The 17140-nt window shown below is 41.3% G+C and overlaps 6 non-coding genes across 6 annotated transcripts; all 6 read left to right on the top strand.

Annotated features, from left to right (window-relative positions):
• Positions 1–5661: 5661 nt before the first annotated feature.
• On the top strand, positions 5662–5825 carry LOC135007100 (U1 spliceosomal RNA). Its single transcript, XR_010207156.1, has one exon. It is a non-coding gene; the product is annotated as a U1 spliceosomal RNA (small nuclear RNA).
• Positions 5826–5884: 59 nt separating this feature from the next.
• On the top strand, positions 5885–6001 carry LOC135006951 (U5 spliceosomal RNA). Its single transcript, XR_010207014.1, has one exon. It is a non-coding gene; the product is annotated as a U5 spliceosomal RNA (small nuclear RNA).
• Positions 6002–6276: 275 nt separating this feature from the next.
• LOC135006899 (U5 spliceosomal RNA) lies at positions 6277–6392 on the top strand. The gene has a single exon (XR_010206964.1). It is a non-coding gene; the product is annotated as a U5 spliceosomal RNA (small nuclear RNA).
• A 274-nt stretch (positions 6393–6666) lies between these two features.
• Positions 6667–6782, top strand: LOC135006898 (U5 spliceosomal RNA). Its single transcript, XR_010206963.1, has one exon. It is a non-coding gene; the product is annotated as a U5 spliceosomal RNA (small nuclear RNA).
• Positions 6783–7056: 274 nt separating this feature from the next.
• Positions 7057–7172, top strand: LOC135006914 (U5 spliceosomal RNA). The gene has a single exon (XR_010206978.1). It is a non-coding gene; the product is annotated as a U5 spliceosomal RNA (small nuclear RNA).
• A 275-nt stretch (positions 7173–7447) lies between these two features.
• LOC135006936 (U5 spliceosomal RNA) lies at positions 7448–7563 on the top strand. The gene has a single exon (XR_010206999.1). It is a non-coding gene; the product is annotated as a U5 spliceosomal RNA (small nuclear RNA).
• The last annotated feature ends 9577 nt before the right edge of the window (positions 7564–17140 follow it).

Below are 17140 nucleotides of genomic sequence, written 5' to 3'. Positions count from 1 at the left end.
TAAAATTTTCATTCTAGTGTCTTTCGTTTGGGAGAAAAATGCAAAGGTACAATACAGCTTTTCCTTGCCGATATCTCTCTTTTGCTAAGAGATAGGCATTGGAAAATTCAGGGCTATAACGTGTAGATGAAGCACTAAAAGGAGGCTTTAAAATTTTCATTCTAGTGTCCTTCGTTTGGGAGAAAAATGCAAAGGTACAATACAGCTTTTCCTTGCCGATATCTCTCTTTTGCAAAGAGATAGGCATTGGAAAATTCAGGGCTATAACGTGTAGATGAAGCACTAACAGGAGGCTTTAAAATTTTCATTCTAGTGTCTTTCGTTTGGGAGAAAAATGCAAAGGTACAATACAGCTTTTCCTTGCCGATATCTCTCTTTTGCAAAGAGCTAGGCATTGGAAAATTCAGGGCTATAACGTGTAGATGAAGCACTAACAGTAGACTTTAAAATTTTCATTCTAGTGTCTTTCGTTTGGGAGAAAAATGCAAAGGTACAATACAGCTTTTCCTTGCCAATATCTCTCTTTTGCAAAGAGCTAGGCATTGGAAAATTCAGGGCTATAACGTGTAGATAAAGCACTAACAGGAGGCTTTAAAATTTTCATTCTAGTGTCTTTCGTTTGGGAGAAAAATGCAAAAGTACAATGCTGCTTTTCCTTGCCGATATCTCTCTTTTGCAAAGAGATAGGCATTGGAAAATTCAGGGCTATAACGTGTAGATGAAGCACTAACAGGAGGCTTTAAAATTTTCATTCTAGTGTCCTTCGTTTGGGAGAAAAATGCAAAGGTACAATACAGCTTTTCCTTGCCAATATCTCTCTTTTGCAAAGAGCTAGGCATTGGAAAATTCAGGGCTATAACGTGTAGATGAAGCACTAAAAGGAGGCTTTAAAATTTTCATTCTAGTGTCCTTCGTTTGGGAGAAAAATGCAAAGGTACAATACAGCTTTTCCTTGCCGATATCTCTCTTTTGCAAAGAGATAGGCATTGGAAAATTCAGGGCTATAACGTGTAGATGAAGCACTAATAGGAGGCTTTAAAATTTTCATTCTAGTGTCCTTCGTTTGGGAGAAACATGCAAAGGTACAATACAGCTTTTCCTTGCCGATATCTCTCTTTTGCAAAGAGATAGGCATTGGAAAATTCAGGGCTATAACGTGTAGATGAAGCACTAACAGGAGGCTTTAAAATTTTCATTCTAGTGTCTTTCGTTTGGGAGAAAAATGCAAAGGTACAATACAGCTTTTCCTTGCCGATATCTCTCTTTTGCAAAGAGCTAGGCATTGGAAAATTCAGGGCTATAACGTGTAGATGAAGCACTAATAGGAGGCTTTAAAATTTTCATTCTAGTGTCTTTCGTTTGGGAGAAAAATGCAAAAGTACAATGCTGCTTTTCCTTGCCGATATCTCTCTTTTGCAAAGAGATAGGCATTGGAAAATGCAGGGCTATAACATGTAGATGAAGCACTAACAGGAGGCTTTAAAATTTTCATTCTAGTGTCTTTCGTTTGGGAGAAAAATGCAAAGGTACAATACAGCTTTTCCTTGCCAATATCTCTCTTTTGCAAAGAGCTAGGCATTGGAAAATGCAGGGCTATAACGTGTAGATGAAGCACTAACAGGAGGCTTTACAATTTTCATTCTAGTGTCTTTCGTTTGGGAGAAAAATGCAAAGGTACAATGCTGCTTTTCCTTGCCGATATCTCTCTTTTGCAAAGAGATAGGCATTGGAAAATGCAGGGCTATAACGTGTAGATGAAGCACTAACAGGAGGCTTTTAAATTTTCATTCTAGTGTCCTTCGTTTGGGAGAAAAATGCAAAGGTACAATACAGTTTTTCCTTGCCGATATCTCTCTTTTGAAAAGAGATAGGCATTGGAAAATTCAGGGCTATAACGTGTAGATGAAGCACTAACAGGAGGCTTTAAAATTTTCATTCTAGTGTCTTTCGTTTGGGAGAAAAATGCAAAGGTACAATACAGCTTTTCCTTGCCAATATCTCTCTTTTGCAAAGAGCTAGGCATTGGAAAATTCAGGGCTATAACGTGTAGATGAAGCACTAACAGGAGGCTTTAAAATTTTCATTCTAGTGTCTTTCGTTTGGGAGAAAAATGCAAAAGTACAATGCAGCTTTTCCTTGCCGATATCTCTCTTTTGCAAAGAGATAGGCATTGGAAAATGCAGGGCTATAACGTGTAGATGAAGCACTAACAGTAGGCTTTAAAAATTTCATTCTAGTGTCTTTCGTTTGGGAGAAAAATGCAAAAGTACAATGCAGCTTTTCCTTGCCGATATCTCTCTTTTGCAAAGAGATAGGCATTGGAAAATTCAGGGCTATAACGTGTAGATGAAGCACTAATAGGAGGCTTTAAAATTTTCATTCTAATGTCCTTCGTTTGGGAGAAAAATGCAAAGGTACAATACAGCTTTTCCTTGCCGATATCTCTCTTTTGCAAAGAGATAGGCATTGGAAAATTCAGGGCTATAACATGTAGATGAAGCACTAACAGGAGGCTTTAAAATTTTCATTCTAGTGTCTTTCGTTTGGGAGAAAAATGCAAAGGTACAATACAGCTTTTCCTTGCCGATATCTCTCTTTTGCAAAGAGATAGGCATTGGAAAATTCAGGGCTATAACGTGTAGATGAAGCACTAACAGGAGGCTTTAAAATTTTCATTCTAGTGTCCTTCGTTTGGGAGAAAAATGCAAAGGTACAATACAGCTTTTCCTTGCCGATATCTCTCTTTTGCAAAGAGATAGGCATTGGACAAATTCAGGGCTATAACGTGTAGATGAAGCACTAACAGGAGGCTTTAAAATTTTCATTCTAGTGTCTTTCGTTTGGGAGAAAAATGCAAAGGTACAATACAGCTTTTCCTTGCCGATATCTCTCTTTTGCAAAGAGCTAGGCATTGGAAAATTCAGGGCTATAACGTGTAGATGAAGCACTAACAGGAGGCTTTAAAATTTTCATTCTAGTGTCTTTCGTTTGGGAGAAAAATGCAAAGGTACAATACAGCTTTTCCTTGCCAATATCTCTCTTTTGCAAAGAGCTAGGCATTGGAAAATTCAGGGCTATAACGTGTAGATGAAGCACTAACAGGAGGCTTTAAAATTTTCATTCTAGTGTCTTTCGTTTGGGAGAAAAATGCAAAGGTACAATACAGTTTTTCCTTGCCGATATCTCTCTTTTGCAAAGAGATAGGCATTGGAAAATTCAGGGCTATAACGTGTAGATGAAGCACTAACAGGAGGCTTTAAAATTTTCATTCTAGTGTCCTTCGTTTGGGAGAAAAATGCAAAGGTACAATACAGCTTTTCCTTGCCAATATCTCTCTTTTGCAAAGAGCTAGGCATTGGAAAATTCAGGGCTATACCGTGTAGATGAAGCACTAACAGGAGGCTTTTACATTTTCATTCTAGTGTCCTTCGTTTGGGAGAAAAATGCAAAGGTACAATACAGCTTTTCCTTGCCGATATCTCTCTTTTGCAAAGAGCTAGGCATTGGAAAATTCAGGGCTATAACGTGTAGATGAAGCACTAACAGGAGGCTTTAAAATTTTCATTCTAGTGTCTTTCGTTTGGGAGAAAAATGCAAAGGTACAATACAGTTTTTCCTTGCCGATATCTCTCTTTTGCAAAGAGATAGGCATTGGAAAATTCAGGGCTATAACGTGTAGATGAAGCACTAACAGGAGGCTTTAAAATTTTCATTCTAGTGTCCTTCGTTTGGGAGAAAAATGCAAAGGTACAATACAGCTTTTCCTTGCCAATATCTCTCTTTTGCAAAGAGCTAGGCATTGGAAAATTCAGGGCTATACCGTGTAGATGAAGCACTAACAGGAGGCTTTTACATTTTCATTCTAGTGTCCTTCGTTTGGGAGAAAAATGCAAAGGTACAATACAGCTTTTCCTTGCCGATATCTCTCTTTTGCAAAGAGATAGGCATTGGAAAATTCAGGGCTATAACGTGTAGATGAAGCACTAACAGGAGGCTTTAAAATTTTCATTCTAGTGTCTTTCGTTTGGGAGAAAAATGCAAAGGTACAATACAGCTTTTCCTTGCCGATATCTCTCTTTTGCAAAGAGATAGGCATTTGAAAATTCAGGGCTATAACGTATAGATGAAGCACTAACAGGAGGCTTTAAAATTTTCATTCTAGTGTCCTTCGTTTGGGAGAAAAATGCAAAGGTACAATACAGCTTTTCCTTGCCGATATCTCTCTTTTGCAAAGAGATAGGCATTGGAAAATTCAGGGCTATAACGTGTAGATGAAGCACTAATAGGAGGCTTTAAAATTTTCATTCTAGTGTCCTTCGTTTGGGAGAAAAATGCAAAGGTACAATACAGCTTTTCCTTGCCGATATCTCTCTTTTGCAAAGAGATAGGCATTGGAAAATTCAGGGCTATAACGTGTAGATGAAGCACTAATAGGAGGCTTTAAAATTTTCATTCTAGTGTCTTTCGTTTGGGAGAAAAATGCAAAGGTACAATACAGCTTTTCCTTGCCGATATCTCTCTTTTGCAAAGAGCTAGGCATTGGAAAATTCAGGGCTATAACGTGTAGATGAAGCACTAATAGGAGGCTTTAAAATTTTCATTCTAATGTCCTTCGTTTGGGAGAAAAATGCAAAGGTACAATACAGCTTTTCCTTGTCGATATCTCTCTTTTGCAAAGAGATAGGCATTGGAAAATTCAGGGCTATAACGTGTATATGAAGCACTAACAGGAGGCTTTAAAATTTTCATTCTAGTGTCTTTCGTTTGGGAGAAAAATGCAAAGGTACAATACAGCTTTTCCTTGCCGATATCTCTCTTTTGCAAAGAGCTAGGCATTGGAAAATTCAGGGCTATAACGTGTAGATGAAGCTCTAACAGTAGACTTTAAAATTTTCATTCTAGTGTCTTTCGTTTGGGAGAAAAATGCAAAGGTACAATACAGCTTTTCCTTGCCAATATCTCTCTTTTGCAAAGAGCTAGGCATTGGAAAATTCAGGGCTATAACGTGTAGATGAAGCACTAACAGGAGGCTTTAAAATTTTCATTCTAGTGTCTTTCGTTTGGGAGAAAAATGCAAAGGTACAATACAGCATTTCCTTGCCGATATCTCTCTTTTGCAAAGAGATAGGCATTGGAAAATTCAGGGCTATAACGTGTAGATGAAGCACTAACAGGAGGCTTTAAAATTTTCATTCTAGTGTCTTTCGTTTGGGAGAAAAATCAGCTTGAATGCTTCAGGGGCTGGGGCATAGCCAACATGAGCCCCACACCGAAGGAGGGTGGAGGTGTTTAATGCAAACTAGGGGTCAGACAAGCGCCGCAAAAGGCCACCATGCCCTGCACGCCCCTTTTCTGTTTTCATATGCAGACGAGGGTTGAAGCCAACTTTGACCCACTGCTTGGATGACATCACCATATGCAAATCCATCTGCGGCAGGCCTTCCCCCAGGAATGCTTGCACTAGTTGTTGCATTTGGTTTGTTGTTTGGGGGTGCTTCAGTATTAGGCAGCCTTCTGCCCTCCCATGTTCATCTGAAAATATGTGTTCTCCCTGCAGTTGTTGTCCCCAGATGAGAGTTCCCTTGTGCTGCCTCAGTTGAATCTCCTTAACTTGACAGAGATGTGCCTGAGCAGCGGCCCTCCCCAGCTCTATCCCAAATCATACTTATTTTGCATAGGAGATACCATGGTCATGAAGATTATTCTCCCAGGGTGAGGTTCATTCATTGCATTCTGGGTATGCTGACCCCTGTGATTTCCCCAAATGTGGGAAACTCGACTGCTTTATTTGTGGTAGTGGGGGACTGTGTTTGTGTTTTCCTCTGGTCAGCTCTGGTAAAAGTCAGATTTCTTTGTTTCAGAGCCTTGTTCTTCTTTTGAGAGTTCCCTTGTGCTAGTTCTTCAGAACGAACAAATCTTTTGCCTTTTACTAAAGATTTCCGTGGAGAGGAGCAAAACTGAGTTTTATCTCAATTTTTGCATGCCCCATCTTATTGGGGTTTTATTTTATTGGTTTAAAGATAGAACGAGTGTGCTTTAATGTAAGATCATTTGCATAGAAATTACAGTAAATGTTTGTTTCTTTTCAAACAGAACTTTCTTGACCACACTAATTGTTTGAAAGATCTGGGAGCACATGGAAAAGAGTACAAACCATGTTTATAGCAAGGGGAAGCCTGGTGAGAAATCTGCTTTCTTTCATTCAAATTGGGTGCTCACTTTGAGCTGAATGAGAACTGCTGGCACGGCACTCAGGCGACAGGTGGAATCTTGGTCATGCTCTGGTTTCTCTTCAGAACGAACAAATCTTTCGCCTTTTACTAAAGATTTCCGTGGAGAGGAGCAAAACTGAGTTTTATCTCAATTTTTGCATGCCCCGTCTTATTGGGGTTTCTTTTATCAGTTTAAAGATAGAACGAGTGTGCTTTAATGTAAGCTCATTTGCGTAGAAATGACAGTAAATGTTTGTTTCTTTTCAAACAGAACTTTCTTGACTATACTAATTGCTTGAAAGATCTGGGAGCACATGGAAAAGAGTACAAACCATGTTTATAGCAAGGGGAAGCCTGGTGAGAAATCTGCTTTCTTTCTTTCAAATTGGGTGCTCACTTTGAGCTGAATGAGGACTGCTGGCATGGCACTCAGGCGACAGGTGGAATCTTGGTCATGCTCTGGTTTCTCTTCAGAACGAACAAATCTTTCGCCTTTTACTAAAGATTTCCGTGGAGAGGAGCAAAACTGAGTTTTATCTCAATTTTTGCATGCCCCGTCTTATTGGGGTTTCTTTTATCAGTTTAAAGATAGAACGAGTGTGCTTTAATGTAAGCTCATTTGCGTAGAAATGACAGTAAATGTTTGTTTCTTTTCAAACAGAACTTTCTTGACTATACTAATTGCTTGAAAGATCTGGGAGCACATGGAAAAGAGTACAAACCATGTTTATAGCAAGGGGAAGCCTGGTGAGAAATCTGCTTTCTTTCTTTCAAATTGGGTGCTCACTTTGAGCTGAATGAGGACTGCTGGCATGGCACTCAGGCGACAGGTAGAATCTTGGTCATGCTGTGGTTTCTCTTCAGAACGAACAAATCTTTCGCCTTTTACTAAAGATTTCCGTGGAGAGGAGCAAAACTGAGTTTTATCTCAATTTTTGCATGCCCCATCTTATTGGGGTTTTATTTTATTGGTTTAAAGATAGAACGAGTGTGCTTTAATGTAAGCTCATTTGCATAGAAATGACAGTAAATGTTTGTTTCTTTTCAAACAGAACTTTCTTGACCACACTAATTGTTTGAAAGATCTGGGAGCACATGGAAAAGAGTACAAACCATGTTTATAGCAAGGGGAAGCCTGGTGAGAAATCTGCTTTCTTTCATTCAAATTGGGTGCTCACTTTGAGCTGAATGAGAACTGCTGGCATGGCACTCAGGCGACAGGTGGAATCTTGGTCATGCTCTGGTTTCTCTTCAGAACTAACAAATATTTCGCCTTTTATTAAAGATTTCCGTGGAGAGGAGCAAAACTGAGTTTTATCTCAATTTTTGCATGCCCCATATTATTGGGGTTTCTTTTATCAGTTTAAAGACAGAACGAGTGTGCTTTCTTGTTAGCTTTAATGTAAGTTTATTTGCATAACAATGACAGTAAATGTTTGTTTCTTTTCAAACAGAACTTTCTTGACCATGCTACTTGCTTGAAAGATCTGGGAGCACATGGAAAACAGTACAAACCATGCAGTATCACAAGAGCCTTTATTTGATCTTTCATGAAGATAGAGCAGAATTGAGGACACGTCAACAATTTCTGCCGAAGGTGGTTCATCTTTCCACATGGTGCCTTTGGCCACTGACACCTTCGTTGAGTCAAAGTCTCTGGCTGTGGTCAGAACTTTGAAAATTTATGTCACCAGAACGGTTCAGATTAGGAAAACAGAGGCTCTGTTTGTCCTGTATGCTCCCAACATGATTGGGTGTCCTGCTTCCATGCAGACCATTATGCGCTGGATCTGTGGTAAAATTCAGCATGCTCATTCCACGGCAGGATTGCCGTTACTGAATTAGGTGAAGACCCATTCTACTAGAAAGGTGGGTTCATCCTGGGCAGCTGGTCGGGGAGTCTCGGCATTGCAACTTTGCCGAGCAGCTATTTAGTAAACACTTTTGCTAAGTTTTACAAGTTTGATACCTTGGCTGATGATAACCTCAAGTTGGGTCATTCGGTGCTGCAGAGTCGTACGCACTCTCCCACCCGTTCAAGAGCTTTGGTATAACCCCATGGTTCTTAATGTGACCCCAGCATCCTCTAGGTCGTATGAGAAAATAGGATTTTAATACCTACCGGTAAATCCTTTTCTCTTAGTACGTAGAGGATGCTGGGCACCCGTCCCAGTCCATACTGTGTCTGCAGTTATTACTTGTGGTTATACACATGTTGTGTTACGGTTCTGGTCAGCTTTTTGCTGCAATTGTTCATGCCGTTGGCTTGTGTTCTGTTGAATGCCACGTTCTGCGGCATGCTTAAGGTGTGAGCTGGTAAGATGCTCACCTTAGTTTAACAATAAATCCTTTCCTCGAAATGTCCGTCTCCCTGGGCACAGTTCCTATAACTGGAGTCTGGAGGAGGGGCATAGAGGGAGGAGCCAGTTCACACCCTTTGAAAGTCTTAAAGTGCCCATGTCTCTTGCGGATCCCGTCTATACCCCATGGTTCTTAATGTGACCCCAGCATCCTCTACGGACTAAGAGAAAAGGATGCCCTTGTGTACTATCCTGACTTCTCCTCCCGTCTGCTTACTTTGTGCCTTCCAACGCACAATGCGAACTACAGGTGGTGCTGCAGGGCCCACACCCTTTTACTTGCCTTACAGAGCAGCTCTGGAGCTGTTACAGTGCCCAGCTGCTGCAAGAAATCAGCATGAATGCTTCAGGGGATGGGGCATGGCCAACATGAGCCCCACACCAAAGGAGGGTGGGGGTGTTTAATGCGAACTAGGGGTCATCCAAGCACTGCAAAAGGCCGCCATGCCCTGCATGCCCCTTTTCTCTTTTTATATGCAGATGAGGGTTCCAGCCAACTTTGGCCCACTGCTTGGATGACATCACCGTATGCAAATCCGTCTGCTGCAGACCTTCCCCCAGGAATGCTGTTACTAGTTGTTGGATATGGTTTGATATTTGATGGTGCTTCAGTATTAGGCAGCCTTCCGCCATCCCATGTTCATCTGAAAAGATGTGGTCTCCCTGCAGTTGTTGTCCCCAGACGAGAGTTCCCTTGTGCTTCCTCAGTTGAATCTCCTTAACTTGACGGGGGAGGGGCTGCCCGAGCTGCCACCCTCCCCAGCCCTATCCCAACTCATACTTATTTTACATATTAGATCTCTTGATCATGAAGATTGTTCTCACAGGGTGAGGTTCATCCATTATATTTTAAAATAGGAAGGTACAAATTACATATTTGAATTGCATCTATGTGCTGGATTCAAATGTCCCCCCCCCTTCCTTTCTCAATTGTGCCCGTCAGCAGCTATTCTAAGGTTGCTGCCAATGGGTGTGACACATTAATTTCTTCTGTGGGGTACACTGGACTCCACAAGGATTCACATTGGGGTGTAGAGTAGGATCTTGATCTGAGGCACCAACCGGCTCAAAGCTTTTGACTGTTCCCAAGAAGCTCAGTGCATTCTCCTCTATAACCCCGCTTCCATGAACAGGGAGCTCAGTTTGTAGTTGGTGCCTTCAGTAGCAGGCCAATTAACAGGGGCCTGCCTCAGGCAGCCTATTCTTAGCTATTAATTTTGACAAGAAAAGAAGAACTTGTTTTATGAGAATCTACAAGGGCTGCAGCAGGCTAGGTCTAATAGACATCTTTACTGCAGCTTCATCACTCCCAGCGGCGCTATATACTCCCGTGCCCTGGTTGCTGGGTCACTGCAGCGGAGGCTCCGGTTTCATCCTAAGGTCAGTCACACACACACCACCCTTCCGGATCACGAGGCCGCTGATGAAGGGGAGCGAGGCCGTAGGGGGTGGGCCGTGTGCGCACTGCGGTGGACACTGATTACTGGGCAGCCGCTCCACTAGCCACCAGGTACAGTTAAGGAGCACAGGTCTGGGGGTTTTTCTCCTATATTAACCCAATTTTGTACTGCCCGCAGCGCATTGTGATAGGTAATAGGGCCTGATTCAGGTTGGATTGCAATCACAATAAGCGATCCAACTGCAAAAATTGCTAAGAGCATACGCATGTGCCTGCATTTTCTGCGGCACCCCGCAGAGAATGTGATCACCTCTGCCTGTCAATCGGGGTGGGGAAGGGGGGGAGAGGTGGGTCAGCAACACTCCATTTCCAAGTCAGGGATGGAGCGGTGCGGGGGCAAGGCTTCAAAATGGGGTCTGCAACGGAGGAGACACAGGGGGCGTGGTCACAGCGGCTGTATGACATCACATTCAGCCGCTGTGATCACAAAAATGGTGGCGGCTTCCTGCGCGCACATACAGTCTGCACCAGCAGGAGCCTACACCATTTTTTATGATCACGCTGAACTGCAGTGCGACTGCAATTACAGCATGGTCAAGAAGGGAGGCGTCATGCTGGGTGGCCATGCCCTGTCACTGTGCAGGAGCCAGCACCGCTCACACACTAGTCCCCGGGTGCAGCCCCCAACCCCCGGGACACCCGGAGCAACAAAATGTAGATTCAGGCCACCAGGCCACGCCCCTACCTATGAAACCATGCCTCCTTTTTACCATTGCGCTGCTTATCTGCGCGCACTGCATTACAATCTCCCTCGCCACCTCTCTGTGTGTCACCAGTGATAGTGACACCTCTGCCATGCTTGTAGCAGCTGGTCCTAAGATCTACGCCTCAAACCCTGAGTGTTTGCCCTTGTGACTTGTTGATCATCATAGCGAAGCAGATGCTTACAGAAAACTGCAGGGGCTTAGATTGAAAATAAAAAAATTGATGGGTATAAGGTAGAGAGGAGCGGGTTCGGTTCTCCGAGAACCGAATTCCCCACGAACTCCACGTGGTTTACACTGGTCCGAGGCAGGCTCGGTTGTTCCCGCCTGACTCGGAAAACCTGAACAAGGGAAAATGTCATCATCCCGCTGTCGGATTCTCGCGAGATTCGGATTCCATATAAAGAGCTGCGCGTTGCTGCCATTTTTACTCGTGCATTGAAGAGAGAGCGGAGAGGACGTGGCTATGTTCTCTCAGTGGAAATCTCAATATCAGTGCTCAGTATCAGTGGTTACTTATTGCTGCTCAGTAATACTAGTAGTGTGTCTCTCCTGCTCAGTGTCAGTTCTCAGTAGTATCCTCATCAGTGCTCAGTATCACTGCTCATTGTCTTGTGCTGCATTGTGGTGCTCAGCATACTACAGTACATTACTAATAGTCCAGTGCTGCATCTTGCTGCTCAGTGTCAGTTCTAGTATCCTCATCAGTGCTCACTATCACTGCTCATTGCATTGTGGTGTTCTGTATACTACAATAACATAGTAATATAGTAACATAGTTTTTGAGGTTGAATAGAGGCAAATTGCCCATCGTGTTCAACCTGTTTTAAGTTGTGATGATTCTACATACTTGCTGAATAATGTTTTATGACTAGTTAGCTACTATAACTCATGTTACCCCCGGATTAACCATGTTGATATTTTAAGTATAACCTTGGATAGCTTTTTCATTCAGAAATGTATCCATTCCTTTTTTAAATCCAATTACAGAGTCCGCCATTACCACCTTCCCTGGCAGGGAATTCCACATCCTGATTGCCCTAACAGTGAAGAAACCTTTCCTCCATTGCGTTCTGAACTTTCCTCCAGTCGCAGCGAGTGACCACGTGTTCTTTTAATAAATAATTCCTCTGATAACTCTTTGTTATGTATCTTTACATATTTGAAGATATTAATAATATCTCCTCTTAAGCACCTCTTTTCTAGTGTATAAATATTCAGCCTAGTAAGTCTTTCCTTATAGTCCAGTACTTTTAGGCCTTTAATCAATTTAGTCTTCAGGATCTCTTACACTTCCATGAGCAGCAGAGTAGTGCAATGGAAGCATGCTGGGCCCATAACCCAGAGGTCGATTGATCGAAACTATCCTCTGCTATGTGCATTTTTTTTTTTATAATTAAAGTAATCAAAAACTGGGATTGATATTTTGGCTCTTTTATTTTTACTTAAAGTACAATAACTTTTATCATTTTAATTTGTTTTAATAGTATATTGACAGCATTGTTTTCTTTAAAAAATCCACTTAATTTTCTTTACCCTATTACTGAAATGGTAATTGACAAAAACAAACTACATTGTCACCAGAAGAGCAATGCAAAATGTACAAGTGATATATGAAAATCATCTTCCATCTTGAATTTCAATGATGCATTGGGACAACAATTTGTGAGAAACATCTTCACCCACAAAGAAAGATTTTCTTAATTCCTTACCTGTGTGCTGATTAGATATCACCTTGTTTTCACATTAAACAGACTTCCCCGTGAGGAAGCAGCAAGGATGCAGTGACGTTTCCTGGTGTCAACCTGTATTATTTCAGTAGACATTGAAATGAGGATGCATCTTTGATGCCTTTCCAATGAAGCAAGTTTATTTCAGTAATAGGTGAAAAACCATTCCTACAAAGGTGTTAATCAGAGACTTGGCTTTGTGGACACTATTCAGAGAGCAAATTTGTTAGCATAAACATAAAATCAGAAAATGAAGAGCTGTTTAATCACTCAATTGGACTTTTCTGCCAGCATATTTTTTTTCTCTGCAACCCACTGCTAAATTGTGCTTCCTAGCTGTTTTTTTATAAAATCACTTAATCAAATCTAACTCTGATTACATCAGAGAAGGCCAGGTACCCTACACCATAAGGGGGGTTTTTGAAATTTTGACTTGTCTACTTAAAGATCACCAAAATCTGATTACAAGGTCAATTACATCCCTGGGTGGGATTGAACCACCAACCTTTTGGTTAATAGCCAAACATGCTAACCGATTGCGCCACAGAGACACCTTGCAAAAGTCAATACTGACAAAGGCTAATAATCATTCATCTAGAACGTTTCCTAGAAAAACTTTAAAAAGTCAATAATCTGGAGAATTTTTGTAAGAAACACATTGGTACTTTCCCATGATGAGTGAGTGCTTCAGGATTTCTTGCACTTACATGGGCTATTAACCAAAAGGTTGGTGGTTCAATCCCACCCAGGGATGTAATTGACCTTGTCATCAGATTTTGGTGATCTTTAAGTAGACAAGTCAAAATTTCAAACCCCCTCTTATGGTGTAGGGTACCTGGCCTTCTCTGACGTAATCAGAGTTAGATTTAATTAAGTGATTTTATAAAAAACAGCTAGGAAGCACAATTTAGCAGTGGGTTGCAGAGAAAAAAATAACATTTTAAACCTACCGGTAATTTTTTTTTCTCGTAGTCCGTAGAAGATGATGGGGACTCCGTAAGGACCATGGGGGATAGACGGGCTCCGCAGCAGACATGGGCACTTTAAGAAAGACTTTAGATCTGGGTGTGCACTGGCTCCTCCCTCTATGCCCCTCCTCCATACCTCAGTTAGAGAAACTGTGCCCAGAGGAGACAGACAGTTCGAGGAAAGGATTTTTGTTAATCCAAGGTCAAGATTCATACCAGCCACACCAATCACACCGTATAACTTGTGATATACTACCCAGTTAACAGTATGAATCAAATCTAACTCTGATTACATCAGAGAAGGCCAGGTACCCTACACCATAACAGGGGTTTTCGAAATTTTGACTTGTCTACTTAAAGATCAACAAAATCTGATTACAAGTTCAATTACGTCCCTGGGTGGGATTGAACCACCAACCTTTTGGTTAATAGCCGTACACACTAACTGATTGCGCCACAGCGAAACTTTGCAAAAGTACATACTGACAAAGGCTAATAAGCATTCATCTAGAACGATTCCTAGAAAAACTTTAAAAAGTCAATAATCTGGAGAGTTTTTGTAAGATGTTTCTTCCAGCAACCAATGAAGAAACACATTGGTACTTTCGCATGATGAGTGAGTGCTTCAGGATCTCTTGCACTTACATGTGCAGCAGAGTACTGTAATGGAAGCATGCTGGGTCCATAACCCAGAGGTAGGCAGATTGAAACTATCCTCTGCTATATGACTTGTCTACTTAAATATTACCAAAATTTGATGACAAGGTCAATTACGTCCCTGGATGGGATTGAACCACCAACCTTTTGATTAATAGCTGAACACACTAACCGATTGCGCCACAGAGACACTTTGCAAAAAGTACATACTGACAAAGACTAATAAGCATTCATCTAGAACGTTTCCTAGAAAAACTTTAAAAAGTCAATAATCTGGAGAGTTTTTGTAAGATGTTTCTTCCAGCAACCAATGAAGAAACACATTGGTACTTTCCCATGATGAGTGAGTGCTTCAGGATCTCTTGCACTTACATGTGCAGCAGAGTACTGCAATGGAAGCATGCTGGGCCCATAACCCAGAGGTAGGCAGATTGAAACTATCCTTTGCTATATGCATTTTTTTTTTGTTCATTAAAGTAATCCAAAACTGGGATTGATATTTTAGCTTTTATTTTTACTTAAAGTACAATAACTTTTACCATTTTAATTTGTTTTAATAGTATATTGACAGTGTTGTTTTCTTTCAAAAATCCAATTAATTTTCTTTACCCGATTATTAAAATGGTAATTGACAAAAACAAACTACATTGTCACCAGAAGAGCAATACAAAATGTACAAGTGATATATTAAAATCATCTTTCCAGCTTGAATTTCAATGATGCATTGGGGCAACGATTTTGTGAGAAACATCTTCACCCTTAAATAAAGATTTTCTTTATTCCTTACCTGTGTGCTAATTAGATATCACCTTGTTTTCACATTAAACAGACTTCCACATGAGAAAGCAGCAAGGATGCAGTGGCGTTAATGTTTCCTGGTGTCAACCTGTATTATTTCAGTAGATATTGAAATGAGGATGCATCTTGCTGCCTTTCCAATGAAGCAAGTTTAATTTAGTAATAGGTGAAAAACCATCCCTACAAATATGTTAATCAGATACTTGGCTTTGTGGACACTTTTCAGAGAACAAATTAGTTAGCATAAAAATAAAGCCAGAAAATGAAGAGCTGTTTAATCACTCAATTGGATTTTTCTGCCAGCATATTTCTTTTTCTCTGCAACCCACTGCTAAATTGTGCTTCCTAGCTGTTTTTTTATAAAATCACTGATTCAAATCTAACTCTGATTACATCAGAGTAGGCCAGGTACCCTACACCATAAGAAGGGGGTTTGAAATTTTGACTTGTCTACTTAAAGATCACCAAAATCTGATAACAAGGTCAATTACATCGTTGGGTGGGATTGAACCACCAACCCTTTGATTAATAACCAAACACACTAACCGATTGCGCCACAGAGACACTTTACAAACATACATACTGACAAAGGCTAATAAGCATTCATCTAGAACGTTTCCTAGAAAAACTTTAAAAAGTCAATAATCTGGAGAGTTTTTGTAAGATGTTTCTTCCATCAACCAACGAAGAAACACATTGGTACTTTCCCATGATGAGTGAGTGCTTCAGGATCTCTTGCACTTACATGTGCAGCAGAGTACTGCAATGGAAACATGCTGGGCCCATAACCCAGAGGTAGGCAGATTGAAACTATCCTCTGCTATATGCATTTTTTTTTGTTAATTAAAGTAATCCAAAACTGGGATTGATATTTTTGCTCTTTTATTTTTACTTAAAGTACAATAACTTTTACCATTTTAATTTGTTTTAATAGTATATTGACAGTATTGTTTTCTTTCAAAAATCCACTTAATTTTCTTTACCCTATTATTAAAATGGTAATTGACAAAAACAAACTACATTGTCACCAGAAGAGCAATACAAAATGTACAAGTGATATATTAAAATCATCTTTCCAGCTTGAATTTCAATGATGCATTGGGGCAACGATTTTGTGAGAAACACCTTCACCCTTAAATAAAGATTTTCTTAATTCCTTACCTGTGTGCTAATTAGATATCACCTTGTTTTCACATTAAACAGACTTCCACATGCGAAAGCAGCAAGGATGCAGTGGCGTTTATGTTTCCTGGTGTCAACCTGTATTATTTCAGTAGACATTGAAATGAGGATGCATCTTGCTGCCTTTCCAATGAAGCAAGTTTAATTCAGTAATAGGTGAAAAACCATTCCTACAAAGGTGTTAATCAGAGACTTGGCTTTGTGGACACTTTTCAGAGAGCAAATTTGTTAGCATAAACATAAAATCAGAAAATGAAGAGCTGTTTAAACAGCTACTGCCTGAGGGTCTCTTGACCTGGTGCAATACCTCTGTAGCTTTTTGTTGAGGCGGGACGCCATCATGTCTATCTGGAACAGTCCCCACCGACTTGCAATCTGTGCGAAGACTTCCTGATGGAGTCCCCACTCTCCTGGATGTAGGTCGTGTCTGCTGAGGAAGTCTGCTTCCCAGTTGTCCACTCCCGGAATGAACACTGCTGACAGTGCGCTTACATGATTCTCCGCCCAGCGAAGAATTCTGGTGGCTTCCGCCATCGCCACTCTGCTCCTTGTGCCGCCTTGGCGGTTTACATGAACTACTGCGGTGACGTTGTCTGACTGGATCAGAACTGGTTGGTCGCGAAGTAAGGTCTCCGCTTGACATAGGGCGTTGTATATGGCCCTTAGCTCCAGGATGTTGATGTGAAGACAAGTCTCCTGACTTGACCAAAGACCTTGGAAATTTCTTCCCTGTGTGGCTGCTCCCCAACCTCGGAGGCTCGCGTTCGTGGTCACCAGGATCCAGTCCTGAATGCCGAACCTGCGGCCCTCTAGAAGGTGAGCACTCTGCAGCCACCACAGGAGAGATACCCTGGCCCTGGGGGACAGGGTGATCAACTGATGAATCTGTAGATGTGACCCGGACCACTTGTCCAGTAGGTCCCATTGCAAGATCCTCGCATGGAACCTGCCGAAGGGAATGGCCTCGTATGATGCCACCATCATTCCCAGGACTCGAGTGCAGTGATGCACTGACACCTGTTTTGGTTTCAATAGGTTCCTGACCAGAGTCATGAGTTCCTGGGCCTTTT

The sequence above is a fragment of the Pseudophryne corroboree genome, unplaced genomic scaffold (genome assembly GCF_028390025.1).
Source record: "Pseudophryne corroboree isolate aPseCor3 unplaced genomic scaffold, aPseCor3.hap2 scaffold_218, whole genome shotgun sequence".
In the NCBI taxonomy this organism is placed as follows: Eukaryota; Metazoa; Chordata; class Amphibia; order Anura; family Myobatrachidae; genus Pseudophryne; species Pseudophryne corroboree.
This window is presented reverse-complemented; position numbering and strand designations above follow the sequence as displayed.